Raw genomic sequence first — 21,235 nt, forward strand, 5'->3', positions numbered from 1 at the left:
TCCCTCGTGTTGTTGCCAGAATTTAGTTCCTTAACAGCTGTAGCCCTGGGTCCCTGTGTCCTTGCTGGCTGTCAGCGGGGGCCTGCCTCCCTGAGCTCCGAGGGCCCACTCCTCGTGCTGAGGTGGAGCCTGTTACGTCTCAGAACCAGCAGCGGTGTCAGATCCTTCCCAGGCTGGGGCATCTCTCGGCCTCCTCTTCTGATCTTAAGGGCTCGTGGGATTACATTAGGCCTGTCTGATAATATAGGATAATCCTCCTATCGTAAAGCCAACTGATTAGCAGCCTTTATTCCATTGCAAAGCCCCTTTGTCAGGTTGGAGGGAGAGCCACGGACACCAAAGTCCTGCCTCCCAGGACTTGGTCCATGTTCCCTTACAGAACGCGTGTAGCGGTTTATGCCGCCTCCAGCATTGTATGAGATTTCCCCTTTCCCCACTCTCCCCAGGCATCGGTCTTATCATTAAACTAATGAACATCACAGTAACAAACTTCACCTTCGATAGGTGAAAAGGCATCTCAGGGTTTCTTGAATTATGTTTCTTAGATTATGAATGAGGTGGGATTTCAGAGGGCATTTGGTGAGATGGTCCATCAATGCAGTGACGCAGAGATCCTTATGGACAGCGGGGCTGTCGTGGTGGCAGCGTAATGCGGCTGTTTCTCTGCCCTGCAGCTTGGCATGGAGGAGGAGCAGCTGGGGACTGTAGCAGGAAGCCAGAGCAGAAGTGTAGCCACTGACTCAATCAGGAAGTGATCGCGATCCACGGTGAGTTCACCGGGACCATTGCTGGTGTGTGTTTGGACACAAACCGCAGAAACCCCTGTCTTTTTGTTTTAGTATCTTGTGCCAAATGTGCCATAACATACTTCACAGATTATTTATTTCTCACTTAAAAAAAAAAATGGTGCCAGATTCAGGTTGCTTTCAAAACAAAAAATGTGAGAACCAAAAAATTGAAACTGCTCGATGATGGTTGAAGAAAAACATATTGAGAAGCCAGAGCACAGCGGGGCTTCCTGATGGTCTGTCATAAACTTGGTAAGATAAATAAATTCACTGAAGCAAAGTCCTGTCTTTCATACATACAGTTAATTTCGTGAAAAAAAAATTGTGCTAGCATCTTGATAATTCACAGAGACTAGGAAACTACATATGGATTTGGATTTTATCTACATATGTAGTTAGGGAAGCTTTTGGCTCAGATGACCTGGATTAAGTAACATAAAGTGGATGAATAGAAAGCCCTTCCTTTGGCTTTGTTTGTATGGACAAAGGGAGTGGAAAACTTGGCCAAGGCTGTTATATTAAACTGTGCTGATAAATTATCTGAAATATCAGACCAAGGTTCCCCACATGGCAACAATATATATACTTTGCCTTTTAGCAACCCCACAGTCTGCATTATTGTAACTAATTCATGCACAGACTGTATTCATTTGACTCATTAATTTGACTTTACTTAGAAACTTAGAAAAAAGGTAACAGAAAAGTGTATACAACGATGGTTAATCTTGTGGGGGTGGGTAGTGACCATAAGGGGCATCTAGAATGCATGTAATGTTCTTTTTCCAGAACTGAGTAACAGTTATATATATATATATATATATATATTCAGTTTGTGAACCTGTGTACTTAAGCACTTATGATTTATGCACTTTCCTGAACATATAATTAAATAAAATACATTTTTAAAAAGAAGGGTGCATGGCGCTGGTGAGAGATTAAGTTTGAGAACATTTGTAAGGTGTGGCAAAATCTTTAAAATTACAAGTTGTCATAGAAAGCAGTTGCATCAATTCCAGAGGTTATAAAACTGTCGTCTGTGTGCCATATTCAAACCCAAAGATGTTTTGCCTATGGGTTTAGTGAAAAGTGAATTAATTGTGAACCATTAAAAATGGCAGTGATTTACATCAACATTTAGGTTATGGGTTTTCTTTGAAATGTTAGCAGCCCTTGTAACCCTGGGTTGTGTTGTCACATGGCGGTAATCTGCTAGAACAAAGGAAAAGCTGCCTCCTGGACACAAGACCAGAGCTTTCCACTTTGCCACAGTCTCCAGGATTCCCGGTGGTCTCTCTGACAAAATTTCTGACCCCTTTTGCCTGTAGGTCAATCTGGTTGAATGTGCAGTTACTGATATTTTGCCGGAAAATTGTAATGGGCCATATAGACCCGGATATTGTGTAGATTTTTTATGCGGAGGGAGATTTTGTTGACAACACGGTGATGTATGGATTTGGTCATTAAATGGTTAACTGCATCAGGGAGGATAGTGTGAGTGGAGAATCTGAGTCTCTAGATCTGTCTAATTTATGCTTTGTAGACACCGACAAGGCCTCATCACAGCTCACCGTCCCTATGTTCTGAAGACCGCTAGGTGCTGCTTTTGAACTAAAATCATAGGGATGAATTCCAAATGAACCCAATGCATATGTTTGGAACAGCCGTAAAAATAGATTTTCAGGTTGCAGCTGTGGTTCTCTTATTAATCACATCTCCAGTCGTGGGGATGTAAGGCTCACTTAAAAATGAAGTGAGGCAAGGCTTGGAATTGCTGTTTTGTGCGGGAGCAGTCCGGAGCTGCCTGCCCACACAGATGACTTAGAAGGGGCAAAGTGAACCTGGATGACTGTGGAAAGCGGGTCTCGGGGAAACCAGCTGCAGACCCCAGCCTTGCCCGTGGGAAGCAGGGAACCCAGGCACGCAACCTGAAAATACTTAGGGATCCTGCGTGTCAGCAACACCAGAAGAGCAGTTACAACCCCGGGGTGTGAGGATGACCACACACGTTGGCCATCGCTGTTCTTGCCACGACTAAAGTTCCCCAAACAGTGTTTCTAGCTGATGTGTGAACAGGTTCCAGTTGCTGTCTCATTTACAGAGACGGTGGGTATTAGAATTTAGCAGATCCCAGCAGATGGGACCGGAAAGGTTCTCGAGTCCTGTGCGTCTCAGGATTTGTCTTCATCTGCTAGCTATTTTAGAGCTGGTGACATTTTCAGAAGGCCATCCACGTGGCATTGGTGTTCCTGTCCTGTCCTGCTTTTCAAATTCTGTGCATTTTATAGGTGTTCTTAGTTTTGGAGCATAGCTGGAGTTTTAGTTCTAGATTGGGCCTTCTCTCAGTGGTTCCAGGGATCACAGAATGGAAGCAGCCTGTAATACATGGGTGCAGAATCCCATCTAGTCATTTGGGCCCATTGTCTGAGAGTCCTCACTGAGAAGAACAGAAAAGAGGCTTCACCTAAATAAAACTCTTTTATTTATTTATTTTTTTTTAAATTTTTTTTTTTTAAGATTTTATTTATTTATTTATTTATTTGAGAGAAAGAGAGAGAGACAGAGAAACAGCATGAGAGGGGAGAGGGTCAGAGGGAGAAGCAGGCTCCCCGCTGAGCCGGGAGCCCAATGTGGGACTTGATCCCAGGAATCCGGGATCATGACCTGAGCCGAAGGCAGTTGCTTAACCAACTGAGCCACCCAGGTGTCCCAGTTATCTATTTTTTTTTAAAGATTTTATTTATTCATTTAACATACAGAGAGAGAGTGCGCACAAGCGGGGGGAGTGGCAGAGGGAGAGGGAGAACAGACTCCCCACTGTGGAGGGAGCCCGACATGGGGCTTGATCCCAGGACCCTCGGATCATGACCTGAGCCGAAGGCAGACGCTTAACCAACTGAGCCACCCAGGCGCCCCACCTAAATAAAACTCTTACAACTGGGAGTTTTCACAGTGAGGCACTCACACTTGACACTCCTCAGGTCATTTATACACCAGTACCCAGAGAACCAAGTCACTTGCCTGTGGTCACAGGAGCAGTTATCAGCCGGAAGGAGACTAGAGCTCCAAACCTTGAGGTAAATTGGACTCCCTTTTACCAAGTAGAGTAGAGAACCAGAACAACCATCTAAATACTTTGGTCAAACGACTGACCATTTGGAGCGTGTCAACGAGATGACAAATATTTCTACAAAAAGTGAAGATTTCTATGTATAAAACTACAAATGTTTCCAAATAGCAGCATCTTTGGTGTCAAGTATTCCACAGCAGTTGCTCTTTTTTTCTTTTCTTTCTTTCTGTTTTCATGTCCAGGTTAAATGCCCATTCTTTGCGTTCACCTAGCGCCAAAAACATCCTACCTCCACCCCCAGTTAACAGTACTTCCGGCCTTGTATGAAAATGGTTCCTTTACTTGTCTGTGTCTCCACTAGGTTGTAAGCACCAAGGGCGTGTCGCACAGTGGTGTGCAGAGCTGAGTTGCAGCTACTCACAAAGACCAATTGTCAGGTTCTTGAAACTTTGCAAAAGCCAGTTCATAAGTTGGCAGCTTGAAATCAACCATGGGGAAGTATTTACACCACAGAAATGGGCAGAGGATACAAATCAGGGCTCCCTCCACCTCTGCCGAACCACTTTTCAACTTTTACCAGCCTCCCTCTGGGGTCAGAGACCTTATGCATAAGTGAAAGGGTGAATGAATGAAGTTGTTTCTCAGTTATTTTCCAGGGCTGATTTCCTATAATCCATTGAATGCTAGAAGGGGCATTGCACGGGACTCTCAGCAAAGTTCAAGGGAGAAACCGGAAGTCCTTGGGCTCTTGGGGACAAGGGCACCTGGAGTTAAATCCCCACTCTTTTATCAGCAGTTATGAACTGCAAGCACATTATCTTTATTCTCTGAGCCTCTGGAGTTTTTATCCTGTTCTATAAAAAAAGTATAATAATACAACTTACAGTGGTGTAATGAGGGTTAAAGATAATGTTGTATAAGGCACCAGCAGCTAAATCACCTCCCGAGACTCATAGCTTAATTATCATGCACATTTTCCTGCAGTCCCAAGACATTTCCCATCGCCTTAAAATATTCTAAGCACCTATGATCATCCAAAATTCCTTGTTTGGTTATTTATTATTATTTTTTGTTACTGTTATTGATTGTGAGTCTTTTGTCAAGACGGTAGCTCCAGTGTCTTGAGTGGTTCCTGACACACATAGTAACCCTCAGTAAATATTCCTTAAATGAATAAATGAGTAAACAGATGAATAAACGGTATTCTTATTTATTAGGTGATTGTCTACAGCAGGGGTCAGAAACTGCAGTCCACAGACCAAATTCAGACTGCCACCAGTTTTTGAAAAGTAAGTTTTATCGGGACATAGCCATGATCATTCACTGCTGAATTACTCTGGTGGCTTTTGCACTAAACAGCAAAGTTGATTAATTGCAGCAGAGACTATATGGCCTGTAAAGCCAAAAAGATGTGCTATCTGGCCATTTACAGTCAAAGAAAAAGGCACAACTTTGCTGACCTCTGATCTGTAAGATCATCTCTGAAAGGTACTAATTTAAAGCTCAGAAAATTGAGGAATGTTTCTCAGCATCGCTAAATATATTGGTGGTGACAGGGCGGGGAAATGGGTCTGAGGGCACTGAAGCATAATGTCCTAAGTAAGACCTAAGAGGAGGAAGGCATCAACCATCTCCCTACTCCAAGCAAAATATCTCAGCTCTCCCAAACAGATGCATATCTGTACTGTTTCAGCATATCTCAGTGGAGAGCTCTGAGTCTGGACGATGATTATATTTTTCCATAGGGTTTTTTTTTTTTTTTAATGCTGGTACCAAAGAAAAATACAGAGAACTTCCAAAAGAGAGGGTGAAGTTTGAGATGGCAGCAGCATTGCAAAAACATGCCGGCAGAGCTCCAAACTCTCATCATGACAGCAGTATCTAATTATTACACTACACTTTGAGAAACCTGATATTATGCAAACAAACTCCAGCTGCATTTTATGACAGCGCATACAATTTTTATTAAAAAAAAATTTTAAACCCTTTTTATATGGAAAAAATAATCCTTCTCTTACAGTATTTAGAATTAACCAAAGATACAGTATAATAGAGTCTAATAACTTAATTCAGTACAAATGTTGAAGCACATTGAAAGGCTCTTTGAGATAAAGGAAGAATTCTGTCCTTTGTATGTGTGACACAGAGGGCAGTATTTTCTGCTGCTTGCTGTTTGGTGGCAGTAGGAAGGCTGCGGAATCTGTTGTACTAGGGCGGCGGTGGTGGGGAGGGCCCTGCGTTCAGGGCAGGAATATATGATTTGAAAGTTGAGGCATAAGGAGTTAGCCAGGTAATGAAAGGTTGAAGTGTGTTCCAGGCAGTGGGGACCCACTTTGCTAAGGCTGGAGCACAGAAGCAATGTGGAGGGAGGCCTGTGAAAATGCTACAAATAGAGACCAAGGCAGAGAGAGCTCATATTATTGAGCGCTGACTTTGTACCAGGCACTATTGTAAGTACCATGCATGTATTAACTCATTTAATCCACACAACCAACCTCTGAGGTGGGTACTATTATTATCCTTATTTTAGAGGTCAGGAAATTAGAGACAAAAAATAATGAAGAAAAAAACCCACCAAAACCTCGTCCAATGTCAGATAGCTAACGAGTGGCAGAGCTTGAGTTTCAACCCAGGAATCTGGCTTGGGAAATTACACTCTCAACCAATGGGGCTTGCTGAGGTTTGATTGTTGTGGTCCTTGAGAGCTTCCTTGTATATGACTCTCAGACGAATCTATGGACAAACGAGTAGAATTAATAAATAAATTTAGCAATATGACTGGATAAAAGCTCAGTATACATAATTAATTATGTTTTTCTACAGCCAAAAAAAGCAAATCAAAGACAAAAGTTAAAAAAGTAACCGTTGTCTGGGGCACCTGGGTGGCTCAGTCGTTAAGCATCTACCTTCGGCTCAGGTCATGGTCCCAGGGTCCTGGGATCGAGCCCCGCATCGGGCTCCCTGCTTGGCTGGAAGCCTGCTTCACCCTCTCCCACTCCCCCTGCTTGTGTTCCCTCTCTTGCTGTGTCTCTCTCTGTCAAATAAATAAATAAAGTCTTTAAGAAAAAAAAACAAGGAAAGCATCCTTGGGAAAAAAAAAAAGTAACCATTGCCAAGCGCACTAAAGTTGCTTTCTGAGTTGTCAGGAAAGACAGAAAGAGCTAAGAATATGCTGGGTCCTCCCTGAGTCCATCCGAGCTGTTCCCCACGGGGATAACAGGGGGGATGGACAGAGAATGATTCTGAGATGTGCAGAAAGCTGAAGTGGTGCCTGGAGAGTAAAGAGAACTCGCCAGTGACCCCCGAAGCTAGCACCCTGGCTGTAGGGCACAGTGAGATCTTCCATAGCTTAGAAAATTGGTGGCTCAGCTCTAAAGCATAATGAAATATCTGGCATCTGCTAAGGCCCAGATTCTAGGCCTTGCTGAATGGAAAGCCTCAATTGCTTTCCTAGCACATTTGAACCAGTAGTGAGCTGAATCTAACGAAGATGGGAACAAAGCTAGACCCAAGTTAACTACAGACTGGATTCCTCATTCCCCCTTACTGGGAGCCTCTCAGGAGGGATATGGACTTTTTTAGGAATTGATATTGCTTCTGTTTCTCCTATCTTTTTTTTTTTTTTTAAAGATTTTATTTATTTATTTGAGAGAGAGAGAATGAGAGAGAGCGAGTACATGAGAGGGGGGAGGGTCAGAGAGAGAAGCGGACTCCCTGCTGAGCAGGGAGCCCGATGCGGGACTCGATCCAGGGACTCCAGGATCATGACCTGAGCCGAAGGCAGTCGCTTAACCAACTGAGCCACCCAGGCGCCCTGTTTCTCCTATCTTTTAAAACATAAAAAATTTGAGACATGTAATAGAACAATACGATTCAATCCATGGTCAAATAGGGAAAAAGGGCAATAGAATTAGCCCCAGAAATAGATATAGTGTTGGCATTATCAAACTGGAACTTTAAAATAACTATGATGTATATGTTAAAGGATAAATTGATTAAAAAATAGAGGACCAGACATATTCAATAAGGGGCTATATATCCAAAATATACATAGAACTGATACAACTCAAGACCAGAAAAACCCAAACAATCCAATTTAAAAATTGGCAAAAGACACAAAGACATTTCTCCAAAGGCAACCAGATGGCCAACAGACACATGAAAAGATGCTCAGCATCACTCATCATCAGGGAAATGCAAATCAAAACCATATCACCTCACACCTGTCAGAATGGTTAAAATCAAGAACACAAGAGACAACAGGTTTTGGTGAGGATGCAGAGAAAAAAGAACCCTTATGCACTGTTGGTAGGAACGCAAAACAGTGCAACCACTGTGGAGAACAGTATGAGGATTCCTCAGAAAATTAAAAATAGAGTTACCATATGAGCTGGTAATTGCACTACTGGGTATTCACCCAAATAATATGAAAATGCTAATTTGAAAATATATATACACCCCTATGTTTATTGCAGCATTATTTACAATACCCAAATTATGGAAACAGCTCAAGTGTCCATCTGTAGATGAATGGATAAAGAAGATGTGGTATACATATATGTGTGTATGTGGAGATATATATATATAATGGAATATTACTTTACCATAAAAAAGAATGAAATCTTGCCATTTGCAATGACATGGATGGAGCTAGAGGGTATTATGCTAAGTGAAATACATCAGTCAGAGAAAGACAAATACCGTATGATTTCACTCATATGTGGAATTTAAGAAACAAAGGAACAAAATAAAAAAGAGACAAACAAAAAACCAGACTCTTAACTATAGACAACAAACTGATGGTTACCAGAGGGAAGGTAGGTGGGGGGACGGGTGAAATAGGTGAGGGTATTAAGAGCACACTTATTGTGATGAGCACTGAGTGATGTACAGAACTGTTGAATCACTATTTTGTATACCTGAAACTATATAACTGTATGTTAATTATGCTGGAATTAAAATTTTTAAAAATACCCTTAGAAAGAAATTTAGAGAATAAAACTCCATTTTATATATAAAAAAAAAAAGGAGCAGAATTAAATACAGTGTTCATGAAGTAGATGGCTAAATATTATAAAGATGTAAATTCTCCCCAAATTGTTCTATAGATTCAACACAATAGCAAATCAAAATAGCAGCAGGCACCACAACAGACCAATAGTCCAATAGAATAGCATCCAAAAAAAGACCCACACATATGTAGACATGTAGCTTATGACAAAAAACTCTCAGACACTGATAGAGAAGGTGTAGTTTAGTTCAGCCTTTTAGTAAAACAGTTTAGCATTATCTAGGGAAGCTGAAGTTACATTTATTCTATGAAGTAGCAATTTCTACTTACAGGTTTATTTTTTATATTGTCAGATGTAGCAATATAAAAATACAGGATACAAATTAAATTTGTATTTCAGATAAAGAATAAATCTGTAGTATAGTTATGCTCCATACAATATTTGGGATATACTTACAGTAAAAAAAAAAAAAAATACTGTTTATCTGAAACTTAAATTTACCTAGATGTCCTGCATCTTATCTGACAATTCTAGATGTAGTCCTCAGAAATGTGTGTACAGATACACCAGGAGGTATGGACAGGGATGTTCGTAGCATTTTTTGGAATCCCCAAAGCCTGGAAACAGTCCAATGTCTATCAGCAGTAGAATGGAAAAGTAAGTTGCAGTAGATTCATATGGTGGAATATAATGCCACAATGAAAAGACATGAACACTAGCTAGACACAAAAGTGTAAATGAATCTTATTAACATAATGCACAGCAAAAGAAACCAGAGACCATAAGCATCTGCTCTGTAATTTCATTTACAGACCCTTCAAAAAAAAAAGGGGGGGGGGAAAGACAAAGTGGTGTTTAGGAAGGTATGCTTAGGTGGTAAATTACAAAGAGATTTTCATGGAGGTCAAGATAGTGGTTCCCTTTAAGTGGAAGGAGGTTATCTTTGAGAAGGCCTAATGGGGGTTTCTATAGTGCTGGCAGTATTCTAGTGTTTGTCCTGGATGGTGGGTAGTTCATTTTAGGCAGATTAAAACTAAGGAGCAAGAATATAAAACCTACCTAGCTACCTCTTTCTGGAATAAGGGCTTTGTAGTCCTGCCCCTTCTCTATCCTGAAATAAAACACATAGGTAGTATAACTTATTTATACACATAATATTAACAATAACAAGAAGTTACAATGTCCTAAGTACAATATAAAGAAGAAATAAATGTAATTTATTATGAAACACTATGTGATGACATAAGGAAATAGTTGGATGCTTACCTTTGTATATTGAATCACCATGCATATGACAGAGAAATTGCAGTGGCGACTCAAATACCATAGTATCTGCTTGAAAGCCGTTATTTTTCTGAAATGCGAACAGCTCTAGGTAAGTTCTGGAGAAAGTAAAAAAGTAAAAAAAAAAAAAAATTGTCCCGATTTCCGTGGTAGTTGCATTGCTAGAAAATTGTTTTATATCAAAACAGTGCAAAAATAAAAACCTTTAAATTTACGTGGAAAAAAGCTTCTGCGTTAAGATAATTATAAATGAATTTCTCAGCTATAGGATTATCCTTTGGGAAGATGAGAAACCATGCAGATCTTGGGAGAATTCTTCCGAATGCTGAATGGTTGAAATTGGCTGGATGTCTAGCATCCCCAGCCTCCCCAGATGCAAGGGGTGACCCCCTATCAGTGTGTAACTGAAACACCCACACAAATTTCCAGACAAGCTGTAAAGAGCTATATCACCTCTGTTCAGAACTACTGGCCCAAGTCTTTGATACCGCGTTGGTGTCAAAGCCACCAGGTTGCTGCAGAATTAGACTCTGAAGTTTCTCTAAACAGCTTTGGTTGATTTCATTTCTGAAAAAAAATCATGAAACAACAGCAAAACACACACAAATACACTATGAAGTAAATAACCATCTGGAGCTTAATCTGGTGGCCTTAGCATTCACGTAGAGAACTCAACCCTCATTATGCATTTCAACTTTTTTAATGCCAAAAAAAGAGGAGAGATGGAGACACAGATTGTACTGAACGGTAGGTAAGGTCAAGACCATTTGTGTAGGGCACTCAAGGAAATGACACAGGCCACCCAGGGCCACCTCGAACCAGCCAGTGCCTGGGCAGACTTCTCCTCTTCGACATTCTTGTCAGAGTCTCAGTTGGTTCTCACATTTCTTCTGGAGGCAGCAGTCTTCAGGGTCAACCACCATCCAACTACCAGTGGGTAAGAGGTTCCACCTCCTTATGGGCGTCCTGAAGGCTTCTTTTTTTTTTTTTTTTTTTTTTTTTAAGATTTATTTATTTATTTATTTGAGAGAGAGAGAATGAGAGAGCAAGCACATGAGAGGGGGGAGGGTCAGAGGGAGAAGCAGACTCCCTGCCGAGCAGGGAGCCCGATGCGGGACTCGATCCAGGGACTCCAGGATCATGACCTGAGCCGAAGGCAGTCGCTTAACCAACTGAGCCACCCAGGCGCCCAGTCCTGAAGGCTTCTAACATGAAAGAGAGAGGGGAAGCATGATGGGTTCTAGATCGGGCCTGTAGCCTCCAAGGAGGCCTTTAAAATTTCTCCTAAGAAATGTTATCAGTGTTTAATCCTTTGGAAAGTTTGTTACTTATTTTGCAGACGCTCTGTGTTGGAATTTGCGGCCTCTGACTGTAATAACCAATACACGTGGCCCTTATACAATGTGGGCGTTAGGGCTCCAATCCCCAGAGCAGTTGAAAATCTACATATAACTTTTTACTCCCCCAAAACTTAATCACTGATAGCTTGTACAGTTGACAAGCCTTGCTGACAACATAAATAGCCGATTAATACATACTTTGTAAGTCGTATGTATTATATACTGTATTCTTACAATAAAGGCAGATGGAGAGCAGAAAATGTTATTTAAGAAAATCGTGAGGAAGAGAAAATACATTTACAGTACTGTACTGTATTTATAAAAAAAAACTTCTGCAAATAAGTGGACCTGCATAGTTCAAACCCATTGTAGAAGGGTCACCTGTAGTTAAAAGTATGCTTGATTTGAGGAGAGTGGGTCCTGAGAGGTTGTGGTATTTGGTGGAGGAGGAGGGTGGGAGGAATGGAGATGGGAAAAGAAATGGAGTTATTTCCTAGCATGTGAGCTTCTGGTTTATTTTTGAGATCCAAGGTTTCTCTGTTGGATTATAAGTGCTTGGAAGAAATTTTGCTTTTTCTTCCTTTGGATAGAATGAGTTCAGGTCTCAGAGGTTCTGTCTCATATTTCTAAGTAAAACAAAATGTTAACTTTACCAAATGCTTTCTGAAATTTCTTAGATCCTGTACAGGTTGCAATTATATACCGGATTGTCAGCTTCCTGCTTGTGGTGTCTGCTCCATCTTAGCAGCCCCCTTGCTAGCTGTATACAATTTGTTGAATACATAAACTAATAAACAGTATGACCTTCAGGCATTGCAAAGACTGGGAGTACATCCATTTGGCAATTGAAGGCCAAAGTATAATTTCTGAGATTGCCATGTAAGGACAATTAAAAACAGAAATTTGCATTTTATTATTCCTTTTATAGTCAGTAATGTGAAGAATAACATCATCCTTCCATCCCATAGATTTTTAATGAGCATCTATTATGTGTCAGGTATTGTACCGGGCCCTGAGAATATGAGATGAAAAAGACTGAGTCCCTTTTCTCCCCATGGAGCCTGTAGTCCAGTGAATGTTTGGTGTAGGATGCAAAAACCTGTCTTTATATTTCTTTTGTACAATGATTTTAAAAATGGATGGCCAGTCCCCAGGTCATGTGGACTTCCACCTATTTTGTTGATCTACAAGCTGAGTCTTTTGAGGTAGCCCTTATTAAGAACTAGGAGGAAGTAGATCTATAAGCTGTTTACTGCATGCATCTTTTAACCTGGCTCAACCCCAAATCCAGGTCTCCCTCAGTCTCCCACCTCAGTTTTATATGTGCTGACCTGACAAGTAACATATTTTTCCATTATCGGATGTTCATATCTCAATCTCTCTTTGCCTCTTGTTGCCCACCTTTCACTGGCAAGCATAAACCCACCTAGAAGAAAGGATTTGAAGGGGGATGGCTTTAAAATACAAATAATCCCCAAGGGAGATAACTACTTTCATGATCAATGAGCACTGATATCCTTGTGACCACGTTAGTCCCCAAACCTTGAAATAATGTTTCACTGCTTTGCTGACACCTGGACATTGAATCATGGACCTTTAGAGTTGGGGGAACTTCAGGGTCATAGGGACAACAGAGTGGTCTGAGGACCACCTATATCCCAATCCCTGGGGGAGTTTGTCACAGATAAAGCTATCGGCATCCGATTCCAACAGTCTGCATTTTGTAGACGCCCCCAGGAGATCTTTAGAGAGCTTTCCCTTTATGAGTGGGAGTGCTGAAGTGACTTCTCACACAGCAAGTTAGTTGTAGAGGCTGAACAAGAGTCAGCGTGTCTGAACCCCAGCCTGGGGCTCTTTTTTTAGTGCCAGGGCATGTGGCAGTGAAGTGCCAAAGTAAAACATATCAAGTTCTTCCGCCTTCCCTAAACCCCTTCCTCTCTTTTTGTCTTAAGGTAGAATAAGCAGTGATTATAAAGGATAAGAGGAACTCTATCCTTTTTCCTAGTGTGTGCCAAATACTTTTTCTCTGATGAAGTCCATATGAAATTTGAATTCTACATATTCCTTCCCAGACAAGAGGCCACCCTGTGCTCCACATCTCTTCCGGTCTCTATGCTGGAATCGAAGGATATCTTTGGGTTCCGCCTCTGCCATAATCTGAATAGGGCAGTTACTGGCTGTGGGTTGTTTATGAGTGAAGACTTCCCAGATAGGCTGTGGCCTCTCCTGTCTTCTCTTGCCTCTGTCCACATCAGCCCATGAATGTGACTTGCAGTGGAAATAGATGGCAACCAAGGCTGATACCTTTTCTTCCACAGTCCCATTTCCATGCCTCATAGAGACAGATACTGGCTGGGAACCAAACTATTACAAAAATAGAACCTTACGCCTAAAAGATCAAAAGCTACCAGAACTTGGAGTAATTATAAGAATTCATAGAGCTAAGGCACTTTGACAAAGAGACAAGGTCTACTATAAAAAGAAAAAAAAAATGGCCTTGCAGTGAGAATGAGGAGTGCTAAGGTCAACAGAAGCTCTAGTACTCACTAATTCCATGTGTCACTACTGAGACAGTCGAACCCTTCACAGCCCTGCCCCCATGGGATTCATGGAGGTGCTCTCTCAAAGAGCCTGTCTGAAGAGAAATGATCTACTTGCAGGGCTGGGGCTGCTCAGGGCATGAGGAGCTCTCCCTACTGGCAATTGTTATGTGTCCCCAGGGACGGGGATCTAATGGAGGCAGGGGATAAAATACATTGTCGACTTGCTCATGGTTGGGGGATTGGTATACCTTTTGTATAAGGGCATTTATTTTATTCCAGGATGGAACTAGATTCCTATTTTAATACATTTAATAATAAGCCATGCTAGGCTAATTGTATATCTTGTAGAAATGCTGGAAATGGATTCATGTTGCTAAGACATACTGATTATTGTGTTTTTTTTTTTCCTTTTGGTAAAGGACAGTAGCCTTTCATGTCTTAATTAGATTAACTACAGTAATCATCATCATTGTTAACATTTATTTAGCACTTACCAGGTGTAAGAAGTACTTTACTTTGATTATCTAATTTGATCCTCATAACCATTGTATGAGGAGAATGGAATAATTATCCTCATTTTACAGAGGAGAAAAGTGAGGCACAAAATTGTTAATTCACCAAATTTACATATCCAGTAAGTGGAAAAGTTGGGAATCCAACTCAGATAATCAGAGTCTGAGACCCATGTTCTTAATCTACTACTCATTATTGCTTCCCCAAATCTACTGTTAATGTGTGCAAAATAGTGGTGGGTTGAATTTTGTTCACTCGATGTTCTTCATTTGTGCATTCATTCATTCATTCATTCAGTAAGCATTATATAAGTACCAATTCAACGTGAGACCTTGGGCATTGTTACAAAGGTGAATAGAACAGTTTCTGCCCTCAAGGATCTCACTTTGTTTTTTGAGATTTTTTTTTTAAAGATTTTATTTATTTATTTGACAGAGACAGTGAGAGAGAACACAAGCAGGGTAAGCAGGAGAGGGAGAAGCAGGCTCCCAGCCGAGCAGGGAGCCCGACGTGGGGTTTGATCCCAGGACTCTGGGATCATGACCTGAGCCAGAGGCTGACGCTTAACAACTGAGCTACCCAGGTGTCCCAGGGATCTCACTTTGTGAGAAGAAGACACGCATCAAAATAGATTATTATAAATGGAATGTGATACTATAATAAACGTACTTATAAGGTGTTTGGTGAGGTTGGAGAGAGAGTCAGGGAAGGCATCCTGAAGGAAGCCATTTTCAATCTAGATTCTGAAGATGAGGAGTTTGCTGAGGAGAGTTGGGGTGGGGGGGCGGGGAGAAGCAGCCCGGGCAAGGAGAAGGTTCATCAAGCATCATTGTACACAAGTAATGTGTTTCCTACTCTCCAAGAGATAAAAATCAAGGGTGGAAGTTGCATCAGCAAGTAAAGAATAAAAAGTATGTTCACAGGATGACACAAACAAAACTCTCTGGAAGTGTAGGGGGAAGGAGAGCTTATTTCCAACTCTGAGAGAAGGAGAGAGAAGCTGGAGAATTTTCCATGAGGACTGATTTGAATTCAGCTTAGAAAGATGAGAAGTTTTTCTTGAAATACAGGAGTAGAGGAGTGAAAGCAGCTGGGCTATTTAGGGAACAAACAATCTGGTCTAAATGGAGTGGAGGCGCGTGGAGTTTGGTAAGGAGAATAGAGGGGCATGGTGCTGATGCTTGGGAGACCTGCAATGCCACGTGAAGAGTTTTAGAAGAGCATTGATGAAGTGTGGGCCCTTTTTTCAAGCTAGGTACTGCTAGGGAAGCTAGAGTTTATCCTAGATCACTCATTACTAACCCTGCTTTTAGCTACAGAACCTTCCTTTCAAGCAGTCTTAGAGAAAGCCCTAAGTATAGAAGAGTTAAGAATGGGGCCTCTCTGGTTGGCTTGGGCTGAAGGGGCTCAGGCTCCAGATTGCTTCAGCATCCACCTCGGGTTCTATGCAACACACCTGAAAATCGTCCTATAAATGAGAGGTCTGAGCCTGGAGAACAGCCCCATTCCTAGGCCGAAGTCTTAGACCACCTTCAGGCACACTGGTGTCGTTTCTGGCAAAAAGGCAACACCACTCATGGGTTTGGCCATTGGTACTGATCTGATTAGTACAGAAAACAACCACTCACAGCTGATCAGTGATCGGGGAAGCTGGAAGTCCATCCACATAGATATCCACATGGCTGAAATGAGGCACTTGCACACAGCTGTTCGCTGCTTAGAGCATTCCTGTCTTGAGTCTGTCTCTTACTAAATGGAATCCTGGGGGCTTGAAGGAGTTAACACAACTTCAGAATTACCTCTCCCTTTCCCACAGAGTAACTTGTCCACTGGGAGAATCTGGCTGCATGCTGAGGATTCATTGCCAGAAAGTGAAATGACAGACTTCACTGGATCTCTGCACCTGGATACCCTCGGGAGAAAGGAGTGAGGGAAGGGATATTTCATTTTCAGAGTTTCCAAAAGCATATCCCAACAGATCAGGCTGCAAGGAGAAACAATGATCCCTGAAAGAAATAAGCCAGAAGAGGCCCATGACTGTCAAAGAGAAGGACCCCCAAGAGAGTGGGTCAGATAAAATACAGGATACCAAGTTAAACTTGCATTTCTGATAAACAACAAAAAACTTTTTAGTATCAGTGTGTCTCAAATGTTGCATGGGACATACTTATATTAAGATAATCTTTTGTTGGACATTCCAGTTTAGCTGGGTGTTCTATATTTCTGTTTGCTACCACTGCCAACTAGAGTAAAGAAGGAAAAAGAATATGCATGACAAGTTTCCCACGGAGGAGAGAGGGTTAGTTCCTTCTGCTAGCTCTAATTCCCCAGGGAAGGTGTTAGCCCCTGTCAACCCTACACTCGAGCTGCCTCCCCCACGGAGATGTTCCTCCCTCTCTATCCATCCTTGAGGAGAACTATAGCCCAGTTTTTGGTCCAGGGGCTCACTCCAAACCCCATAAACATGAGCTCAAGCTTCTCCACACCACAATGGCAGATGGCTCGTCCAGCCAAGGGAAAGGGGCTGCACCCTCCAGAGCCTCCATGCTGCCCCTAGCTTATCCCTTTTGAAGTCCTGGTGGATTGGTCAGAGGCCAGCAAGGGGGGGTTCACAGGGTACGGGATTATAGAGCCTGCTGCCTGATGAATAAATGTTTACAATAACCACATTCCCTCCTTGACTAACTGGGGAGTTTCCATCAGAGCTGCACTGCCATTAGGCAAGCTGTTTGCTTTTTTGTTAGAACTAAGTTATTGGTGCATTGCTGCTGCAAACAGAAAACATCTGTGGAGAGCCCACAAACAGGAAACTTTGGAGGGGAAAGGGGAAAAGCTCACACTGCTGACCCCCTTTATGCATGTTTGAAAAGGAAGAATGTAAGTTAAATCAACAACCTTAAGTGCAAGTATAAGCTAGGATCAGAGCGTGACAAAGACTGAGTGGCATTGAGCAGGGTTTTGTGCCATGATTCCTTTTTTTCTCTAGGCGGGCACATTGGAGAGAGGGTTAGTTCCTTCTGCTAGCTCTAATTCCCCAGGGAAGGTGTTAGCTGCCAAAATAATCTTCCTGTTGTACCTGATATTCCGGTGCAGCTACAGGAGAGGGATGCCATTGTAAATTATAGATGGTCTGTTTCAGTGGAGCTTCCAAACACATATCATTCTGAGTTCACTGCCAACTAGAGTAAAGAAGGAAAAAGAATATGCATGACAAGTTTCCCACGGAGGAAGCCTTTGACCTTCACATGTATAGGTGATGGGGATGACTTTCAGTGTTCTGCTTTCCTCTGTGCTAGAAGGTTGAGAAATTTTTTAAGAATTCCTGTATAGTGGCCTAGAAACAATAAGGTCCAGGAACAGAAGAGATATGGCTAGAGAAGGGGAAGCAGGTAAAAAAATTTACTCTCTATCTTTTCCCTGAGAGAAGAAAGAGGAGGAGGTGGAGGAGGCAGGAGATGGAGCAGGAGGGAAGGGAGAACGGGAAAAGCAGAGAGAGAGAGACACACACACACAGCCCCATTCTTTGGTTCAGAGCCAGCTTGCATACTTCTTAGGATTTATGTGCCTAGGGGGCTATATAACTCATCCAGAGGACCTGGCTCTCCGTGATTTCTTTAATGACCTAGATTAAGGAAAAAGCTAATTCAACTTGATTAAAATTACCAATGGAATATAAAGGTTAGAAACAAGAGTAACCCCCAAGTAATCTTAGGAATGTGTCCCAGATAGGTGGTGAGGATAATCTGAGGTTATGGCTTCTGCTTGGCAGTGGAATAGAAAAAAGAAAAAAAAAAAAAATGGAAATGAACAGTTAGCACTGAAACAATAGTAAAACAAGGAAATAGTGGCAATGAGTGCTTACTTATCAATAATTACTTTAAGTGTAAATGGACTAAATGCTCCGATAAAGACATAGGGTGACTGAATGGATAAAAAAGCAAGACTCATCTATATGCTGCCTACAAGAGATTGACTTTGGACCTAAAGACACATGCAGACTGAAAATGAAAGGATGGGGCGATGCCTGGGCAGCTCAGTCGGTTAAGCATCCAACTCTTGATTTCAGCTCAGGTCATGATTTCAGGGTCATGAGTTTGAGCCCCATGCTCAGCAGGGAGTCTGCTGGAGATTCTCTCTCTCCCTCTCCCTCTACCCCTACCCCCACTCTCTCTTTCTCTCTCTCTAATAAATAAATTAAAAAAAAAAAAAAAGAAAGTGAAGGGATGGAAAAACATTTACCATGCAAATGGAAGTAAAAAGAAAGCTGGGAAAGCAATACTTATATCAGACATAATAGACTTTAAAACAAAGACCATAGCAAGAGACAAAGAAGGACACTACATATTGATAAAGGGAACAACCCAATAGGAGGATATACCAATTGTAATTATCTATGCACCCAACATGAGGGCACCTGAATGCATAAAGCAATTATTAACAGACATAAAGGAAGAAATTGACAGTAATACAAAGTAGTAGAAGACTTTAACACTCCACTTACATCAATGATAAATCATTGAGACAGAAAATCAGCAAGGAAAGAGCTGCTCTGAATGACACATCAGACCAGTGGACCTAACAAATATATATAGAATATTCCACCTCAAAACAGCAGAATACACATTATTTTCAAGTGCACATGGAATATTCTCCAGGATAGATCACATGTTAGTCCACAAAACAAGTCTCGGTAAATTAAAAAATATTGAAATTCTGAAATTATATCATGCATTTTTTTTTTTTAAAGATTTTATTTATTTATTTGACAGAGAGAGACACAGTGAGAGAGGGAACACAAGCAAGGGGGAGTGGGAGAGGGAGAAGCAGGCTTCCCGCGGAGCAGAGAGCCCGATATGGGACTCGATCCCAGGACCCTGGGACCATAACCTGAGCCGAAGGCAGTTGCTTAATAACTGAGCCACCCAGGCGCCCGCATTTTTTTTTTTTTTACCACAATGGTATGAAACTAGAAATCAATCACAAGAAAAAATCTAGAAAGCACACAAATACATGGAGGCTAAATAACATGCTACTAAACAATGAGTGGGTCAACCAAGAAGTCGAAGAGGAAATAAAAAAATACATGGAGACAAATGAAAATGAAAACACAACAGTCCCGGGCGCCTGGGTGGCTCAGTTGGTTAAGCGACTGCCTTCAGCTCAGGTCATGATCCTGGAGTCCCGGGATCGAGTCCCGCATCGGGCTCCCTGCTCGGCAGGGAGTCTGCTTCTCCCTCTGACCCTCCCTGCTCTCATGCTCTCTCTCTCTCATTCTCTCTCTCAAATAAATAAATAAAATCTTTAAAAAAAAAAAAAAAAAAAGAAAACACAACAGTCCCACACTGGGCTGCAGCAGAAGCTGTTCTCAGAGGGAGGTTTACAGCAATCCAGGCCTACCTCAAGAAGCAAGAAAATCTCAAATGACCCAACCTTACACCTAGAGGAGCTTAGAAAAAGAAGAACAAACAAAGCCCAAAGCTAGTGGAAGGAAGGAAACCATAAAGATTAGAGCAGAAATAAATGAAGAAGAAGAAGAAGAAGAAAAAAAAAAAGACAGTGGACTGTTAGCAATTCTGGTAGAAGGAACAAAGGGTGAGATTTAGCCAAGGCATATTCCATGTTCCTGCCATATCATTTGATTGATTAACCTGTGATTTGCAAAAGTCAGTTCATTAGAGTCCCCTGAGGAATATGTTAAGAAAAGGAAAGAAAAGAGCAATAATTCAGGGCTCCACTCTCAGGTTGCAGTTGTGAAGGTAAATCTGGTGCAAGCAATCCAGTAGGCCTACTTCAAGAAACCGTATTTACTGTGTGTCTGGCTAATTTTTGTCTCCAGGTTATCACGGAAGGTACTCTTCCTGGCTCCTGGCTCAAAGGAAAAAGAACCAATATGGTGTTTAGAAGTAGGAGTTTGGAGGGTGCCTGGTGGCTCAGTCGGTTAAGTGTCTGACTTCCGCTCAGGTCATGACCTCAGAGTCCTGGGATCAGAGTCCCACACTGGGCTCCCGGCTCAGTGGGAAGTCTGCTTGTCCCTCTGCCCCTCCCCTCAGCTTGTACTCTCTCTCAAATCAATAAATAAAATCTTTGAACAAACCGAAAAGAGTAGGAGCTTGGCAGTCAGCCAAATTTCAGCTCCACTTCCAGAGTCTGACTTGTTCGATGGCATCTCCAGTAGTTACCCTCATCACCCCTCAGTCTGCTCATCTGTAAACTTGGGATATTATTAACATATGCTACAGTACAAGTCTCCTCAGGGGATTACAAGGATAAAATGAGATGCCGCATGAAAGGATTCAGCAGCGTCCTCAGCCAAACAGATGTGAGCTGCTGCCCTCGCTGTTACCACTACTGTTACCATCACCAGGACTGCCACTGTCAGTAATAATTTGTCCTTTGACTACGGGCATGGGGTGTGCCAGGCAGCGAGCTTGCAATTTTTAATTTAATTTAATTTAATAATTTAATTTTATGTTATTCTCATAATCAATGTATGGGGAAGGTTATTCTTCCCATCCTACATATGAATGAACAGAGGTTATATACCCTGATTCACATCATTCAGTAGGACTGAGAAGAGCTGTAACTCCCCTGTTGGTGGGAATGTACAAGGGTGCAGCTGCTGTGGGAAAACAGAAGTTCCTCAAAAAATTAAAAATAGGACTGCCAGGAGTGGGGTTACTGTCATATG

At 41.8% G+C, this 21,235-nt stretch overlaps 1 long non-coding RNA gene across 1 annotated transcript in view; it reads left to right on the forward strand.

The window, feature by feature from the left end:
• Nucleotides 1-667: 667 nt before the first annotated feature.
• Nucleotides 668-21,235, forward strand: part of LOC118540867 (uncharacterized) — a 165,677-nt gene continuing 145,109 nt past the window's right edge. The window contains exon 1 of the long non-coding RNA XR_013445366.1: nt 668-767. This is a non-coding gene — a long non-coding RNA (uncharacterized LOC118540867). The remainder of the gene's footprint in view (nt 768-21,235) is intronic.

This window comes from Halichoerus grypus, chromosome 2 (assembly GCF_964656455.1).
Source record: "Halichoerus grypus chromosome 2, mHalGry1.hap1.1, whole genome shotgun sequence".
In the NCBI taxonomy this organism is placed as follows: domain Eukaryota; kingdom Metazoa; phylum Chordata; class Mammalia; order Carnivora; family Phocidae; genus Halichoerus; species Halichoerus grypus.